The sequence below is a fragment of the Diuraphis noxia genome, unplaced genomic scaffold (assembly GCF_037042655.1).
Source record: "Diuraphis noxia isolate RWA-SAM2 unplaced genomic scaffold, SU_Dnox_SAM2 contig0002, whole genome shotgun sequence".
In the NCBI taxonomy this organism is placed as follows: Eukaryota; Metazoa; Arthropoda; class Insecta; order Hemiptera; family Aphididae; genus Diuraphis; species Diuraphis noxia.
This window is the reverse complement of record NW_028301712.1, coordinates 25,452,450-25,473,343: the sequence shown is the minus strand read 5'-3', so window position 1 is coordinate 25,473,343 and position 20,894 is coordinate 25,452,450. Positions and strand designations below refer to the sequence as shown.

The 20,894-nt window shown below is 26.3% G+C and overlaps 1 long non-coding RNA gene across 1 annotated transcript; it reads left to right on the top strand.

Moving 5' to 3' along the window:
• Window positions 1–4,370: 4,370 nt before the first annotated feature.
• On the top strand, window positions 4,371–6,526 carry LOC149058268 (uncharacterized). Its single transcript, XR_016190073.1, has 3 exons — window positions 4,371–4,448; window positions 6,047–6,320; window positions 6,390–6,526. It is a non-coding gene; the product is annotated as an uncharacterized LOC149058268 (long non-coding RNA).
• Window positions 6,527–20,894: the final 14,368 nt, after the last annotated feature.

The following is a 20,894-nucleotide window of genomic DNA, read 5'->3' as shown; positions in this document are numbered from 1 at the left end:
AAGGCCAAATTGTGGTGATATAATTGATATCTGATACGCAAGGAATGTTCTTGAATCACTGAAGGTGATCAGAACACCGACGTAAAAGCCGAATGATAGTTAAAAGTGAATCTATTTCTAAAGGGCCGTCAGATCATTCACACGTGGCTGATGCTAGTAAAATGTATGCGAGAATTTAAGTAGAAAGTATGAAAAACAAAGCTATCCACACACATCAATTATCACAACAAATAATAAGCGCTACATAGATACCAAGTGGAGTGATGGGAGCAATACCATCAGTTAGTTCGATTAAAAATATACTCCACCGGATTCGCAAAAGAAACAACTACGTCCCCACGGATTTAAAATCTTTGTGTCACCATAAACTATGTCTTGCATTTGAAGAATTATTGAATTCTCCATTTTTTGTTAAGAAAATGAAGAATTTCTTAACCTACTAATTGATTATTTCGAGGAACGTGGATTGAACGCCGAGGAAGGAAAAATGTTTGAAAATTTTCGTGTTTTCTGTTATGCAATTTCCAAGTACCAGGGAGCCAAACCAATAATATTAATTATATTGAGGGTTGGCATAAAGGTTTCAGATTATTGTTAGGAATATTTTGTTTATTGATTAATTAAATTGAATTAAAGAAATAACTTTATATAATTTAATTTTTATAGCATCACATTATAATCCATTAATCTGGAAATGTATTGAATACCTTCAAAGACAACAGCATTTGGAGGAAATTAAATATTATCATTGATCAGTATCAATTTGAAATGAATAATATGAAGAAAAAAAGAATTACAAAGATTCAGCTGAACGGATTCAAAAGTTAGTAAATATGAATGACGAAAATTAAAATTTTGAAAAAGAAATTGCCTATAATTTGACATATTATTAGTTTGTTTAGATTTTTTTTTTCATAGTTACAAAATGTTTATATAAAATAAGTTACAACGTATGAGAAAACAATAAATAATAATTTTTTTACTTTCACCATTTTGGAAATGAACCACAGTGTTAAAATATGCTTCGATTCCCCGTATTAACGGTAATTGTAATAATACAAATGGCGTAACTTAGCGTGGAAATACGTTTTTTTTCGTTTTAAATAGATATAGGTGTTAACACCACACCGTATGATCCGATTATATTGAACATACTTAGTTAAATGACATGTAATGCATGGTCACATGGATTAATATTCGATTATTTCAAAGACACTTCAATAAAACTAATAGTCGCATTGTCATTCACTCCCACGATAACATCATCAATAATAAATTATATAGGTATAAGGATTTTCGGTTAGATAGACGAATTTTTTTTTTCAAACATAATTTAATTAATATATACCAACAAATATTACATAATAATTTACGAACATTAAAAATATTAAACAAGTACTTAGTTTAAGGGTGGTAGTAGTTATTAGCAAAGGTAAATTATGATACAATTATTTCTTTCACACATATGTGAGTGTATACCAACCATACATACAAACAAAATATATAATCGGGGTGCCTATAATATAGAAAATAATGTTAAGTATACATAATTTATCTTAATTATATCTAATGTTATATTTTCTATTATATTATCAATAAATTTGATGACCCCGTGTGTCAGATACACTTAATTATAAAAAAAATTATATTTAATATGTATCAATTTGTAAATTCAATCAATACAATGTCATACATAGTAAACAAACTTTTTTAATATTTTTTTTAAAAATTTATTTTAGATTTAGAGCAAAGCAATAATGAATGCATTCATTCCCAATGATGTATGTTGTTTTTAGATTTTCAACTTCAATAACACTAAGAGGACGTGAGTACCCACATAATATGTTATCTCCGTTTTACAAGTGCGTAACATGACAATTTTTACGCTCAGCAAAACATGTGTAGCTCTGTTGGCTTAAAATTTAGATCGAATTGACTTCTAAATAAAATTTTAAGGTAAGATTATTATCTAGACCAGCGTTTCCCAACCTTTTTGCAATGGCGACCCATAAATTTAATCATTATTAGGTATGCGACCCCCCCCCCCCCCCCTAAAAAAAGTATGCCGTAAATAAATAAGATTTTTACTATAATCCATTTTATCATTGAGTTTTTTATAAAATACCGCGTTTTGTACCGCTCGTTGCTCAACTGCATAATATTATGGATTATGGACAAACGACCGAGACCGATCGCATCGACTAGTCACTAGTCATTAGCACATTTACCGATAAGATAAAAAAATTCCTTAATCGTAATAACTATACGTCATTTATTCTACAATACTAGTTATTAATACTATTTATCAATTTACGTCTAAAATAACTGTAATCGTAACCGCGAGTCACGACCCATCAAAAAAATTTCGTGACCCATTGTTTGGGAAACGCTGATCTAGATAACCTCATAAGCTTTTTATCATAATTTTAAAGCGAATTTTGGGTAATAATGATGTAAAAACAAAGTTCTTATCTAGTTGATATCTTGGGCGATACAAAAATCAAAAAAATACAAGTACTTATACTTTTCTTAATTTAAGGAAAAAAGGGGATGAGCATGCTTATAGTTAATAACTCTATGTAAAAACATAATAATATATTCTATTTTATATCACTAACATCCACAATTTATATCAATGCGATATCCAACGAATGATTGTCTAACAGAAAACAAATTTAAAACAACTTTCAACCCATTATACAGGTACTATTATTTTAGTTTAATTTTGCAATAAAGATTCACATTTTACTAATATTTTATAAGAACTACTATGGCAAAAGCGTAAATTCTATTTTTAAAACATATCTTGCTCATTCCCAATTGTGTGGGGGGTGACTGCTCCCTTCACCATCATTAAACCTACACAAGGGCGAGTAAAATGAGAAAAGTAGGTATGTAACTGTAAAATTCGGTTATATACGACTTAATATTTCAGTCCAAATATTTTTAAACACAAAAATGTACGGATATTAATTGTGTACAAACACTACAAACATTAGTTTTAAAAGTTTTGACAACAAAATATTATTGGTTTATAAATATTTAAAATAATATACTATTGATTACTTAATTATTTATTGTATTTTATGTTATACATTTTATTCAATGTAATATTATCCTATTCAAATGATTCTCAATGTTTGAGTGAATAAATGAGGTCAAACTTAGTGTATGAATAACTCTAATGAATCAACGTTAAGCAATTGAATATTTAATAATATTACCATAAATTACTTAACTTTGATACAAGAATATCAAATATGTTATAATAATTTGCTAACCATACAGGAATAAAAAAGTTGATGTTAATCAGAAATTCAGAAAGAAATTGTTTATAATATTTTTTTAGGTTTTTTTAAAGTACATATATGTTAATGATATTTGTAAAAAATCTGTCAAGTACTTATAAAATGTCTAACAATTACGATAACCGCTAGGATATTTATATTTATGTTTTTTATTTATATTACATATAAATGTAATATGCATTTATTGTTGTTGAAACATATTTCACTATAATGATACAATATTATAATAAAATATACACTGAAATTGCTAATAATATCCAAACTATTGTTATAAGTAAAAGAGAAGCGTCTTTTAATTTCAAAATAGATTCTGTGAGAAATCAAAAAGCTAAAGGTACTTTTTATATAAGCTAAATTATTTTTGTTAGTTTTTTTTTTTATAGTTTTGATTATTGAATATAGATCAAAAATTCAATACATTAAAATATTAACAAACCAAATAAAAACAAACAGAATTATAAGTAATATTAAGTAATATTTATATATATAACTAAAAATATAAAATTAAAGTATATAAGTATAAGCAAAAACAATCAGATGATGAAACCAGCCAATTTCGTTAGTTTTACTCTCAAATAAATTATAAATCAAACAACAATAAAATTCTGCAAAATCACTGATTTTGTCAAATTTAAATTATCAGTATAATTTAACATGACATCTATCCTTTACATTACTTTTGTTTAAATATTCCAAAAATCATGCATTTGCCGTCATAGATAGAATATGAAATTATATGCAATAACAACGTATTAATATATTAATATCAAAAGTTAAAAGTAGATAATTTGTATTTATATGAGGAAAAATTCGTAGAAATTACCTATCAAATTTGTAAAAAGCATATATGTAAATCTTATCGTTTGTCACGAGTATTATAATATTATCTTTGTTCATTAATGAAGGTTACTCGTTCATGATTTTGAATGTATTTTTTCTTAGATTCGAGGTTTACTGCATCAACAGGTAGATTAGTGGATAGCCTTATCTCCACGGAGTTGTAATACGTAAGTATACCTATATATGTTTCTAAGCTAGCCAAGAAAGTTAATTAGTGTGGTACTACAAACGTTTTCCTTTTATCGGACAACAACACTACATCGGTATCGCAAATGGCATAATGATTTGAATTTACTAAAGGTAGGTACTAAAAACAATGAATGACGCGCAGTAATTACCACCTGTATGTATGTATGTATGCATGTATGTATGTATGTATGTATGTATGTATGTATGTATGTATGTATGTATGTATGTATGTATGTATGTATGTATGTATGTATGTATGTATATGTATGTATTTGTGTATGTGTGTACGAGTGTATATACCTATTATTTATATCGTACAACACCTTAATTTAGAGTCATGCAGGTTAATCCAGCGAACATTGCAATGTATTATCTTTTGACTATTGTTCAAAGGATATATTACTATACCTATTACTATATTAATATTTAAATTTTAATCATATAACTGACATGCTAAAAGTGATTTATAAGTTACTTCCGCAAAATGGAATTTGCACAAAACATTACTAAGTAAAATGCATTACGTATTATTAAAAAAAATGAACTTTATAATTATTATAGATTCTATATGTTAAACTTTAACAGAATGATCGGACAAATGAAATAACTTTTGTTCTATTCAATACTGAAAAAAATTTAATATAAGTTTTTATTATTTTGATTTTCAATAAAAAAAAAATTAAAAATCTATATTTTATTAATTTTTATTTTTTTTTGAAAAATTCTAAATAGCCGCTTAGGAAAATAAGGATGATAAAAATGTTTATTAAAGTCAAGTAGTTATGACTTAACAATTTTATAAACTATTGATATCTTTGGAGTAAACTAATTCGAAAAGTGATTACTTTTTAAAAATATATTTTTATACAATATTATTATTTATGATTTATTTGATTTTCATATTTTTTAATCATAAATTTTACTAGTATCAATTTTTCATTTTTCATTTGTCAAGTTTTTCATTACCTACACTTTGTATATTAATTGTAAGATAACTATAAATTATATATTTTCATGTAGCTTAAATAGATATTGTGCAAAATATTAAATACGTTTTTTTTTATTCATAAGCCATCGCTATAAAGAATAATACAATATTAGATGATAAAATATCCTTCTGTGTATTATATTACTTGGTCGCTAAACCACCTAAATCTAAATGAACTATTGTAAATAAGTCTGATTAAATGTTAAATTATCCAAAATGTAACGTGTTTTTTTTATTGAACCAATACTCAAAGTTTATAGTTTTATAATTATATGCTATTAAGCTGATTATTTAAGACAGATTTTAAAGCACCTAATAGAATCTTATGTTTTACCTAATCAATTTGATTAAATTACTTGATTTTTGATATTTAAATTTTTCAGTAACCAACACAAATTCGTGCTAAATGAATTGTTATTATTATTATTTTTTTGTACATATTAATTAATAATGTATGTATTTTAGTAATTTAAGTAACGAATGGTTTGAACAGAAATTCGGATGTACCCGGTACCGTATAATCTAAAAGTCATTTGAAAGATACATTTCGATATAGAGAAGATGGGGGATGTTTATGACATTCGTCGAAGACTAGTGAAATAATAATATTTAAATAAGTAGAAACCATATGGAATTAGAAACATACAGACAGACTCTGCAATGAGAATCTCAATGCGAGTTTATGCGAGCGAATTAATATTATTATCCAAATTGGTTTCAGCTGGCAGCAGTATGCACAATAAAATACAGCATCGTCTCGAGGACACTAAATAAGAAAAGTTCCGGCGCCGTTCTGACAAACTAATCTGACTACTGGCACGTTTACCTCCATCGCCTATACCCCCGAGGACTTGGCCCATCAACGATGTGAAATATTGCAGTCGGTCGAATTAAAGAAGAAAGAGAAAGAGAGAGAGTGAGAGAGTGAGAGAAAAACCAGAACACGTCATCTTATTTTTTTTTCAATCTCGAGTATAAATCATCGTGGAAAACAGGTACCGAAGGGATTTCATAAAATGATTATTTTTCTAAATGCAATATTGTTTTTTTTTTTTTTTTTACAGTCGTAATCAAAAATGAATTTACAGTTGATTAAAAACATAATAAGCATAAAAAATGCCAAAAGACAGTGGATAAAGTATGTTCTCAGATCTTTTTGATTATTCAAGAAACAGTGAAATCCATTGTAGCTTCTAGCATTATCCTGTCAAATAAAAACATTAGGTTTATAATGCAATATTGGTTTTACATATTAATGCTATGACTTATGGTATATTTTACGGGCATGTTAAATTTGGATTTTCAGCGAAAAATACGTAAATAATGTAGGTAACTAACTCTATTATTTTATGTGGATTGCTCAAATAAAAATACAGCTTTTGTTAAGTTAGGTTATAACCTAATAATATTTTGCAGTACACAAAAAATAAATAAAATGTATATCATGATTCGAGATGTATGACTTTAATTTTATAATATACCATTTGATATTATCTTAGAGACAGTATGTAAATGAGACCATAAAAAACTTCCAAGCCCTACAAAAACGATAGAAAATATAGTTTTGATATTTTTCTGTATATAAATGTGTTTGTGTATATTTTCATAATAAAATAGAGGTAAATAACTGAAATAAGTAACCCATTTTTCATGATCAGCTTGCGTGAACCGCAACCACCTGCTGTTATTTCAAAAATACGTAGGAAGAAACCATCGTCAATTGCCACGACATCCATATACTGCAGATATATATATATATATATTATATACATCGCATAAGCATAAAAAAATCAAGTTATCTGTCATGAAATAGTAACAATGTTTTTTCATGTGCAGAAGTGTTAATTTTTTCTTTAAATCGTATTTATGATTTATAGGTTTAACAATTTATCACCCTCCTCTCAGCCAATTATGTGTAACTACCCAGTTTTTACCTTTGTGTTTACGTGGCTCACGTGTTTCTTCGTCCTATGGTATTGTTTTGTTTGGCCTGGCATTTCGATTGTAATAATTTTGTACAATTGACATAGGCGTGCGCAGAATTTGTTCACAGAGTATGCGGCTGATAAAATGTGCCCCCCGGGCCCCCCACAGATATAAATGCTCGTAAAATGAATGTGCATAACATTGTATTATAAACTTGTGGCTGCTACTTTACTACTCTACTGTCACTTCTATTATATTCTATGGTATCAACTACTCAACTATAATAAACATTATATATTATTATATAATATATTAATTATATCAGTATTTAGACATCGTCTTTTCTAGGAAAATATAAATAGTAAATACCTACCTACCCAAACAGTAAAACCCATATTCGGCGATATTCCCTTAAATTATTGAAAAACGTCCAAAATGAATTTAAAAACAATTCCATACTCCATATCGATGTCGTATTACCATTTTATAATCCAGTCAAAATTATGAACTGAGACATTGTTCATGTGCCCCCAAGCGTCTGGCTGCAGAGTGTGCAGGCGCTACCCTGCATACCCCGTGCGCACGCCTATGAAAATTGATACAGAAGTAAATGTAATTACAGCCGATATAACTCGCAGCACAGTGACCAACACAAGTTCATGCGAAAACGTAAAAATAAAATGCGTGTGTTATAAGGAAATGGTTACGACGATTTATAAATTAAATATTAACATAATCACAAAACGAAGATATTTTATCCACTATTAAAAAAATGGAATTCTAAGGCTCTTAGCGAAAAGATGAGTGTATTTGTTTTAAATTACGTGTATGTGTCACTGCCTTTTGGAACAGAATTGAAGTTAAAATTCTGACGAAATATTGGATATTCACACATGCAATGAAGATTTATCCTCAAATGATTTTTGTTTCAAAAAATTATATAATAAACAAAATCCCAATCCCCATCACTCCCACTTCTTAATAAATTAACATATGCATCACATAGGTATCTTTTCTGATCATTGTATTAATAAATTTGTAATAGCATGTAACATGTTGAAATGTTTTAAAATATAATAAATGAAAAAAAAAATTTTAAATGTTTGTATTGATTTTAAGCTATTTATATAACGAACTTATTCATACCATTTGGCATTTGTCAGTAGTTTAAGTAAATTATGCTTATAAGTTATAAGTAGAGCACAGATTAAATTGCTATAAAAAGTGGTAAAATATGCATTATATTTTTAAAAATACAAGTACAAAAAAATGTATTGCTAATAACTTATAAGTTAGTAACAATAATATAACATGATAATATAATATTATTGTCATTAATACTATAATATAGGTAAGCAATGTCTTAGACATAAGTTAGTTCGATATACTACATTCCAAAAATGAATTATTAATTTCTAATATTAAAAAATCGGGAAAGTGGATGTCGCTCTGCTGTACAGTAGGTTACTGTAATAGATGGATTTAAATTTGAATCCAATAATATTATATAATTGTATAAGAAAAACGATTCTGAGCGGAAACGGTTTATCTGTCTAGGATATATTATAGATTATTATAAATTTTCAAATCTTAGATTTAAAAAGAAAAATGTTTATGTTGTCAAAATTCAATCTTTTGAATGCTTACTGTGACAATATATTTCATTTATTTTCAACTGCTATTGTAAAAATATGTTTGGAGCATTGTATTTAAATTTCAAATCTTAGATTTAAAAAGAAAAACTTTTATGAATTTCTAACATAAAATAATTTGCGAATTTTCATAATTTTTACGTATGTTGTCAAAATTAAAATTCGAATGCTTGTAAAAAAAAATTATGAGTATGTATTTCTTTTATTTTTCAACTGCTATTGTAACAATATGTTTAAAATCTTGTATTAAATTTTCAAGATCTTCTACGCAAAAAATAAATTTTTATCGATATTAATTTAAAAAAAACTAATAATGATCGAAAATTTCATATGCCTATGAATAGTTCAACTTAAGTCTAACATTTTTGAAAATTGTAAGAATATACTTATATAAACTTTCGGTGAAAATGTCATGTATCTATGGTCATTTGTTTTAATGTTACATCATAAACCAATTTCGATTTTATCGAAAATTGATTGTGTGTAAAAATCCCGTTTTTTCCTTGATTTTTAGTTTTTTAGTTAGTTTGGAATTTTTTACTTTTGACCCCCCCAAAGTACCAACTAGATTCACTTTCTGATCAAACGAGATACTAAAGTCAAAAATCGAAGCACTTTTACTGACCCAAAACGTGATGATAGACACAAAAAAAAACACACATACACACATCATGGTAAAATCAATACATTCATCGCACCGCTCAGAATCTAAAAAATTACTTAGAAGTAAAGGTTGATACACCATTTCTATTCAGTATACCATTTGTCTTATGCAATTGTTTGTCATCAAGTTTAAATTTAACGCATTAATTACAATTATTAACTAAATGGCGAGATATAGGTAAATGTGGTATAAAAAATGAAGTACAAAAATATGTGATTAGGGTCTTGGTAATACGGGTAAATATTTGTTAATATAGTTTATTATTAAAGTAAAATAATATTTTTAAATAGCCTTTCAAAAGCTAATAATTTCTCAATTAACACAACAGTTTTCGTAAAAAAATTTACTCAGATTTGTGTGGAAAAATTAAAATTTTAATCAAACCCAGTTTTGACAGTGTTTCTTTTGTGAATAGATTTTCTCATGATATGTTATTCTATAATCCAAAGATAATTCAAACACAACATAATTCTACTCTGAGATAGTCATTTCTGATTATCCTGACTGGTATTTTTTGTTTGTGTTGAATAAATTCTAATCACTTATCTACATTGATTTACGCTTTATATTGTATTAGTATTTCATCACATTTCATACTCAATAGAAAAGTTATTTAGTTTTTAGTTTTAGTTATTAAAGTTTATTTTCTAGATACTACTGCTCTTGTTTAGTAACCAGATTTAGTTTGTTTAAACTATTATAAAACACGGACGTAAGCTTATAATGTATATTGCTTGCAAAATTATACAAGTACAATAATTATTGCATAGTGGTGGTAACTGGTATGAGACAACATGAAAAGCAATATGAGTATTTAAATTGCATATTGAACCATCCTAAGATTAAGTTGGTGATTAAAATAATCATGCAAAACGGTCGTGTTCTTGGAAGAGTCATATTTGAGTTCATCGCCGATACCCGGATTATTAATTTTAACTTAACTGTACTCATTTAGCTTAAGAACAGATTGCGTAGAGGTCAAGTAAGCCTCTTAAATATAACGATATTAATAACTGTTGGAACAACTAATAAGTAATCGAGGTAATTATGACGTGAAAGTTAAGTTTAATATAACAGCTGTGAATTATACATAAATTGAAGTTCTTTTTAAAGTCATGTTTTTCTATGAAATGATGATATATATATATATAAAACAATAAGTCCGAATAAAATGATTCATAATCAACGTAGGTACAGCCAAAAATATGATAACTATATAGGCTTGACATTTACATGGTAGGTATACCTACAATTTGTTCCACAGTGTGAAAGGTGCACAAAAAAACAGATTTTTCCAAAATTCAAATGTTAAAGTGGAATGTATCCACTTTCCAAATTTATTTGGCTCACGAAAATGAATATTTTTTTTTGTGTATATATAGTTGCCATTAGTTACAGAAAAAAAATAATAATTACGATCAGTGACCGAATTAAATTAAAATTGCTGTTCAGTGTTCAAATAGTTTGATTAATCCTTTCAAATGGCTGTGAAATGGGCTTAACTAATTATATATATAAATAATTTAATGGAATTTCTATGTTTAATAAAATAGTAGCAGAAATACTAGGAAGTATAAAGACAATTATTTTACCCACTCAATTTTGAGACAGTTCAATTGAACTACCTGAAACACGTGTTCAGCGACACTGATTAATGGCTACACGATTGGATATAATCTTGTCTTTTATTTTATATTTGTTCAAAACCGTCCAAATTACTGTATTAAGAATCTGTGTAATATATGTTTAATAAAGTTTCAGATCGGATAAATCACTGGTATTTAATTTTTCACAGGCAACGCCGTGTAGGATAAACTAGACAGTGTTTTATAATGCAATGGTTAATAAATTAATGTAAATATTAACAAAATAAAATAACTATGTAACACAATGTATTTAAAAAAAATAATAATATAGTTTATATAACTATAATTAAGTAGGTAATAGACAAGTTTTGGATTAAATTGATGGAAAATTCATCGATATCTAAATAAAACTTTTTCAGTTTTTTTTTACTTGATTATATACATATAATATATTATATTTATTCTATATAGCTAATTTATCAGATAAACAACGCAACATTTTGTGATTTGAAACTTACAACAAAAACCAGGGAAACTAGATTCAGCTGTATAGGATATTTAAAGTGTACCTACATAACTCGTCATTAGAAAATTAATATATATCATGCAATATGAACTCAATGATAAAACATTGTATGTAAAAAAAAATTCTGAGAGCAAAATATTTACGAAGATAGCTTTTACTAAATTATAAAGCTTTCTTAACAGAGACATTTTCTAAATCAACAAAAATACAAATAAAAAACAAAAAATTTCAAATGGCTATAGCCGATAACTTAAGAGACACAAAAACAAGATTATTTAATTTTAAGAAAATTTTAATATTCACGTTGAATAAAAATCAACTTTTTTTATAATAGTTATCACCTCACAACATCTGTATATTAATGAACACAAAAAAGGTTTACTATGTTGCATAATATGTGAAAGACAGAGACAACAAATATGTCAGTACCTAATTCTTTTAACATAAAATTTATAAATAATTTTAAAGTAAAATATTTGTGTGTGTTTATTATTACGAATGACTAATGAGTTTATTGATAGATGTGTTTATGTATTAAGGTTTTTTTTTTGTTTTTAAGTTTTAAATCATATATCAAAATAATGGTTTTCTTCAATTATAATTTAGTGCAATAAGAAATTTTAATTGTAAAGACCTTTATTTTCTATCACAAGACTCAACAAATTATGATATATATATATATTTTTTTTAACGGGTTTTACGATTATTTTGAAATTTTAAAACATAAAAACCGTTTTTAAAATATTATTTGTTTAACTGCCATCGTATGGCGAAACCATTTTTCAAAGATATAAATATTTATCTTGGAAAAATAGAATGAAAATTATTATTCATCACTTATATTGACCTAATAATAACCGAAGCGAAACGAGTGCCTTTTTCATTCAATTTGTTTATCTACGTCGAAAATAATTCAGGAAACTACTATATATAGTTAATATATGAAACTACATAGTTTTGGATTCACATAGGTATATTATTCATAGTACGAGACATACCTATACAGCACGCTACACGGCGTATTACGTACTACGACGGTTTTAAAAGAATTATTGACCGGGAAAATCCAAGTTCGAGCAGTGGTCCCTCAATAACCACGATATCTCCGAGGAGTTTTGGAATAAAATTGTACCAATATTTCTTTTAAGACCGGCCACGCGCTCAGGGAATACGGCTATCTTGTCCCAGTGACCGGCCATCGTCTGCTGCAGTAACCGTAGCATAATACGAATACGAAAATAACTCAATACAAACGAAATTCAATAATTCTCCGACAGTCCTTTACTCTTGGAAACGTGTTGTAATACGTTTTTAGTCGATCGATAAAAGCAAGTGTTGTTGATTTTGTAGCAATGGTTTTCATTAAAATTCTTGTCTGAAGTAATTTTTTTACTTTATTTTATAATTATATTGTGTGGCACTGTTTGTATCTTGTAAATAACAGTGAAATAATTTTTAAAAACAGCACTACAATTTTAACCATCAAATTTCATTAATTGTTTAGATTGAAATAATACGATAGACACTTGTGAATTGCAATGAAATGGTTATAATTTGTAAATATTAATAATTAATATACCTATACCCACACCATTACTCATTAGTCGTTTGTAAGAAATCATAACTATTCAATTGTAAATCTGAGTATTATATAATTTTAAAGTATAATAAAATATTTTACATGGATTACATTGAGTAGTCTTCGTATAGTAGTTGTAAGCGTTGTAACACATTTACATATGCTAAGTTAAAAAATAAATAATTTCAAACGCATAAATTGTTATATCACGCTTGAATAAAAGATTAAATGAAGGTTTAAGTTCTTATAGAAGAAAAATGAGCATATTTTAAATTTTAATGTTCCACATCAGTAGTTTATATAAGACCGATTTAAATCGTTTTAGAATAGAAATTTTTAAATGGTAGATCAAGTCTTCAAAAAGTTTTCTTCTATAAAATATTGTTATGGTGTGAAATATTTTAAGTTTGTATCATAACTTATAAGAGTTACGTTCAACAGTTGTATAAGATACATATCATACTAAATAAATATATTTATGTGAAATTTACCTACATAAAGTATTTTTTTCACACAGTAGATAACATGTTTATACATAGTCTAGACTTCTAGACTTCTAGTCTCTAGACAGGAAAAAACTTTAATCTAATTTTACATCTAAAAAGTTTAACGTCCGCATGATATAATCTCAAAATAATAAATTAAAATTTTTTAAAACTGATAATTTTTATTTCTATATAGATTTATTTTATAAATTCATAATTAAACTTGTCGTTTTTTCTAATATATAAGTATACTTTATATTGTAATTTGTAAGTGTTTAATGGAAAAATTCCGTGAACCAAAAGCATATAGCTTGAATGCATATTTTATAGACAAATAATAATTGATTCAAAAAGATATAGCACGTTCTATCAAAACGCAACATATTTTATGAATCGTTCATTCGATGAAAAAATTATTTACAGCCCTGATAAAAGATTATGCTTTATAAAAATAGAAAAAGAAAATAATAATAAAATAAATTATAATCAAACAAACAAACAAACAAAAACTAACCCTTAAAAATAAAATGTTGTAAAAAGGTATGTAGTATGATGTTACATAGGCATTCGGGTAATATTTCTCACACAGTTAACATTATTTAAAGACCATTAAACCGCTCGAAACATTTATTTCGAACGGATGGTCTACCCAAGACTTATAAAAAAAAATATTGAAATTTATTTATTTTGGATTCTTGTCTTAAGAATATAATAATAAAATGCCATGAATATTTTTTCTTATAAATATGAAAACTTTTTTGAGTAATTTTATGACATACATAGATATATTTTACCTTTTAAATGTTACATGGTATATTATTGTAAATTTATTTTTATCAATCAATGTATTAGATTATACTTCAAAACTGTCTAAAACGCAATACAATAAATATATGATATTTTGTTTACTTTATAATACATTTATTGTTGAAATCGCTTATTTATTTTCATCGTGAAAACAAAAATTTAAATTATAAAATAAAGTGATATACCTATGTCTACCTGACAAATAAATTCCTAAATCATAATTATTATCATTCGATATGATAATGAAAAAAAAAAAATTTAAAAACAAAAAAAATGTTTTTTTTTTTTTTAAACGGGATAAAAATAATATAGACATATTGTAACATAATATTGATTTGGGTATATCCGGAATCGGAATGGAATAAGAAGAACGATTTAAAATTGTCGAAGTTTGACCTGGTCGCGGATACATTTTCCCGCACCGACACGTGAATTTGCGCACCACGGAGGTGATTTACATACCCATAGGGACGTTCGAGTTTCTACGGCAACTGCAAGTGAATACAGTCTCATCGACGATGATGATGTGTACTATATATATATATATATACGTGCACGGTCAGATTCTTATACATACATACAAAATAAACGTATAATGTACATGGTTATTATGCATCACGTTTGCACGACCCTATTTTCCGAAAAGCCTGTGTGTCGAACAAAACTTACAGACACGATGGTGCAATATACAGGGTTATTCGACGAGCATAATGGCATCATGCTCACTCCTATTTCGTTCTTTGATTATATACCTATATATATATATATATATATTTCAATTACGGTTTTATGAATTTCCAAGTATCTATATAGGTAGGTACCTATTATAATTGACGTTTAATAATTCAGAAATTAGGTACCTACTCGTGTTCAAATTTTAATTTATATAATATATGTATATATAACATATAAGTATAAAAAAAATGTATTAGCTTAATACGATTTATCGTAAAAAGAGACAATTTTGATTTTAATATAACATTTGTATCGTCGCACAACATTTCTTAAATGGTGACACGGAAAAATCAAAGTATTTGAAAATATATATAATAATATGGTCAAATCTTGATCGAAAACTGACTACCCCTATGTATTTAAAATTTTCAAAAGTTGGAACATTAATAAATGCTTAATCGAGGGACAAAATATGGGTGTAAGCAGGGTGAGTTTGCTTCGGAAGTCATCCTGTATACACACACGCACACATATGATTTACTTAACCACCGTATACTTGGCTCGTGTTTCTTTCCATCCGGCTACCAAAGCACGCAATGACGTGTTATAAACGGATGTTGTATTATATTATGTTGTATTTCAACGCGTGGAAGTCTAAACGACATCATAAACCAAAACGTATTTCGATTTATTACATTTTTTTCCCTTCACATTTTTAAAGTTGGCCGCTTATTATTGTGAGTTGTGGTCTGTCTACGGTAGAATTGACGCACAGGGTAAAAAACTTTTATTCGAGCCATCCTAGTTTGTAATTAAATAAAACGTCCCAGAACTTTTAAGCGGCTTTTAATATTTTGATGACGATTTATAACTTGAAATATTTTAATACCATCACAATAATATCCACGTAGAGTTCAGTGAATAATATTTTGTTTAACAATGTGTGTTTGGGATGTTTCATATCGTTATAAATTATAATTACTCGCGCTTAAATGCATAATAATATGTAAATTATCAATAATGTAATATCGTGATTTAACTTCTTCGTGCTTAAAGTTTTTTTTATCAAGCACTTGATTACATTAGATTTGCTAGTTTTTCTTCAATTAAATTATTTAATTAATTTGATAAAACTGAAAGTATTTTTATTCTTTAATTATGACTATTTTTTAAATATTTTAATTTGATATGAGATATGAATATTCCGATATTGTGTAAGTACAACGATAATGGTATAAACGTGAAGCTAATATTAATTTTATTATGAAAGTAAGAAAATTCTTTTTTTTTAACAAAAAGTAAAATATAACATTTGAATTTTTTTTCTGTACTTAAATAATAAAAACAATATTGTGCATTTTAATATTATGTCAGTCTCAAATATATCAAGTATTATAATTCTTAAATTATAACTCTATAAAATGTTATATAAACACTCAATAATTTTAAGACTATTTGTTTGACCTCATTATGGAATCTTGCCGTTAAAATGCAGTTAAATACCTATATGAATAACTGGGTATTTTGATAAAAATAAACTGTTTTTTTTTTTATGCAGTAACGTGTGTGATAAATAAAATAACAAATAACATTAAAGATCCTACTCGGCTATTGTCCTTGCTTTTATCACAAACTTTTTAATACATTTCAAAATTATATTATTATTCAAACAATAACAAAGTCTACATTTAATAAATAGATTTAAGTGATTAATATGTAAAAACTTATAAATGAAAATGTAATTGTAAAATTGTCAAAAGCTAATGGCCTCCTATGTTGCCGAAGCTAAAATGTTCAATAAAAAAAAAAGACTATATTTTGAATATAATTATTACCTATAGTGGAGTATTTTGCATCTTAACAACTCGAACAATATGTATACGATTACAATTTAAAGTCAGAGATGCAACTTGTATATTAAAAATGTCTACTACCAACTTTTATTTGAAACGTATTAGTTTCTGGACATACTCGTAGGAAAAAAATGATTATAGATAAATTATGATGGAAAACATTTAAATTTCAAAATTTGACACGGTTTATTTTCTAGTTTTTATTATTTACGAATGAACAGAAGTGTCCTAGAAGTGTGTACATACATTTAATATATCGTAAGATGTACAAAAATGTATATAGGTACGGACCGATGGTTCGAAAAATAAGATCCAATAATGTGTATATGCAATGGTATAAACTATAAGGAATACGTCGCTTAAATCGGTCTCGGCCTTTGTGAACACTGCCGAATGCTTTGGGACCCAAAGGCTTTGAGAATAAAGCCTGTGGAAATAAATAAAAATGTTCATAGTTTCATATATACATTATGTGCTCGCTATTTTTATGGTGGAAGTTTTGGTTCCATCAGATTTGACTGAACTGTTTTTTTTTTTTTGGTTGAAAAATCATAACCATATTATTATGTAGAATGATATATATTTTGTTCATGAATACGTATACACACACAAACACATATATATGCATATTATTATATATATATAATGTATATTGTATATATACAGTAAAAAAATCAGATCTAATGTAGCAAAATTATAATTTTAGAATTCAACGCATTCGATAATACACTATAGAAATGTTTGAAAGTTCAACCTTTTCGATTGTGACCTTAATGATGCTTTTAAATGAAATCAATAAAACTAATATAAATATTTTATCATAGTGTTATTGTTATGATTTTATTATAAACTATAAAATATTCAATTGCAATTATAAAAATAAACGGGAAAGTGGATGTTACTCTGCTGCACAGTAGGTTACAAATGAGTTACTATAATGGATGAAATTAAATTTGAATCCAATGATATTATATCATTGTATACGAAAAACGATTCTGAACGGAGATGATTTTTTTGACAAGTATAGCAAATGCTTATATAAACATTCAGTGAACATTTCAAGTATCTGCGATCATTTGTTTTAGAATTACACCAAAATAAGAAAATCGCTAAATGAGAAATTTAGTGATCATCAATGTTGTAAAAAATTAAATTTCAAACACTCATAACAATTTAATTTGACTATCTGGTAGACAGTATTTTTTTGATAAAGGTAGACAAACTTCTAAAGAATCTTGTATTATATTTTCAAATTTTAGATTTAAAAAGAAAAATTTCTTGAATTTTTAGCTTCAAATAATTTGCGAATTTTCGTGATTTTTACGTATGTTGTCAAAATTCAAACTTTGAATGCTTCTAAAAAAAAAAACATTTTGACCATTTATTTATTTTATTTTTCAACTGATATTGTAAAATTATGTTAAGAACCTTGTATTAAATTTTCAAATCTTAGAATTAAAAAGAAAAACTTTTATGAATTTCTATCTAGGATAATTTGAACATTGCCGTAATTTTTACGTCAAAATTTGAACTTTAAATACTAATAAAAAAAAATCGTGCCTATGTATTTTTAATATTTTTAACTGCTATTGTAACAATATGTTAGGTGTCTGAATTAAATGTTCAAGCTTTTCTACCAAACAAACATATATTTTTATCAATATTTATAGAAAAAAAAAAAACTAAAAATGTTGAAAAATTAAAATATCAGTAAACAGCTCAAACCAAATCAAAATATTTCGAAAATTTTAACAAATATAGAAAATGCCTATATAAACATTCAGTGAAAATTTCAAATATCTGTGGTCATTTTTTTTAGAGTTACACTATAATAAGAAAATCGCTAAATGAGAAATTTAGTGATATCCAATGTTGTAAAAAATTAAATTTCAAACGCTTATAAAAATTTAATTTTTTTTTGATAAAGATTGACAAACTTGTAAGGAATCTTGAATTAAGTTTTTATATTCTTTAATTTTACGTAAAACGCAATTGCGCCTTTAGACCTCGTGTCCGTAATATGGTTCCTCTCAAAATATCTCTCGTTCAAAATGTCACACGTTAAAAAAAAAATATATCCCCGTTACAGATATCTCCGTTACAAATATCCTACGTTGAAAATATCCCAATTAAAAATATCCTAGGTTAACTAACCAGGGACGGCCAGCTATGTATGTAGAATTCAATATAATAGTAATTTATGGTTATCTCATTTTCACTATGTTTATATTATGCCGTGTAATTAGGTACTATTAGAACTTACAAATATATTACAATTATGTAAGCCTTCAAGAAGCAAAAATTGAAAGATACATATCTGTTGAGCTACCCGTCAAAAAAAAGAAAATTTATGAAAAGTTGGACAGACAATTAAAAGAAGTAGTTCTTAACTATGAACATACTACTATACTTAAGTATATTTAAAAGGTATTGTGTGTAATTTTTCATTTAAAATAAATCTTTATCATGTATGTCGTGTGTAATTTATTTATGTATAATTTTTCAATTTTAAAAAATAATGTTAATTTTAATATAATACGATAATGATATAGGTACATATAGAAGTTGAAATATACATTGCTAAAAACGATTCAAATTTATAAAATTATTTAAAAAAAAAAAAAAACAAAAAATATAAATATGAATTAAGGGATAATATTATTAGGGATATTTTTTATATAAGATATTTTCAACAAAGGATATTTGTAACAGGGATATTTGTAACGGGTATATTTTGAACGAGGGATATTTCGATGCACGGGATATTTTAAGGGTGCACCATATTATATATATTTAATGATTCCAAAAATCAGCTTTTGAATATCTTTATTATTAAAGAAAAAAAAGTGGCAAGCATGCTCGGTGTATCACTCTATATTTTCTATAGAAACATGTTTCTATTCTATTGATATCCCATAATATTTTTATTTTCTTAATCAATTATTAATATATTTCAAATTTTTAAAAATTGTTCTTTTTTTTCCTTGGTCTCTTTTTCCAGGTATTCAACTATAGATATAATATACCACTATTGTAACAATATGTTTAAGATCTTGTATTAAATTTTCAAGCTTTTCTACCCAACAAATAAATTTGTATCGATATTAATTTAAAAAAAAACTAATAATGATCGAAAATTGCATAAGCCTATAAATAGTTAAACTTAAGCGACATTTTGAGAATTTCATGGTGAATAGAATATACTTATATAAACTTTCGGTGAAAATGTCATGTATCTATATGTATGTCATGGTCATCTGTTTTAAAGTTACCTCAAAAACCATAATCGATTTTGTCGAAAACTACAGATTGAGCGTAAAATTTCCCGTTTTCCCCTTAATTTTTAGTTTGTTAATCGAAGCAGTTTTACTGTCCCAAAACCTGATGACACAAAAATAAAATAAAATAAAAAAACACACGTCATTGTAAAATCAATACATTTCTTACTCTGCTCAGAATCTAATATGAAGAATTGTACACGAAACACAATACCATTTTGCGTATAATATTATTATTGCTCGCCTGAATGTCTTCATGATCAATCTAAATCAAATTGCTTTTAGGGAAATCTGTTTCACATTACGTTATATATTATTTATTATTATAGTATTATAGTATAGATGAACACTACAGAATACATAAAATAATGTTGAAATAAATACATTTATATCCTAAAGTTACCAATTAGATGTATTATTTTATATCTATATAATATTATATTTATTTATGTTAAATGGGTAGGTAGGTAACGATTGAAAATTTATATGATGAGTATTCTAGGAAAATGAAGTATAACGTTATGAAGAAATGAACTCG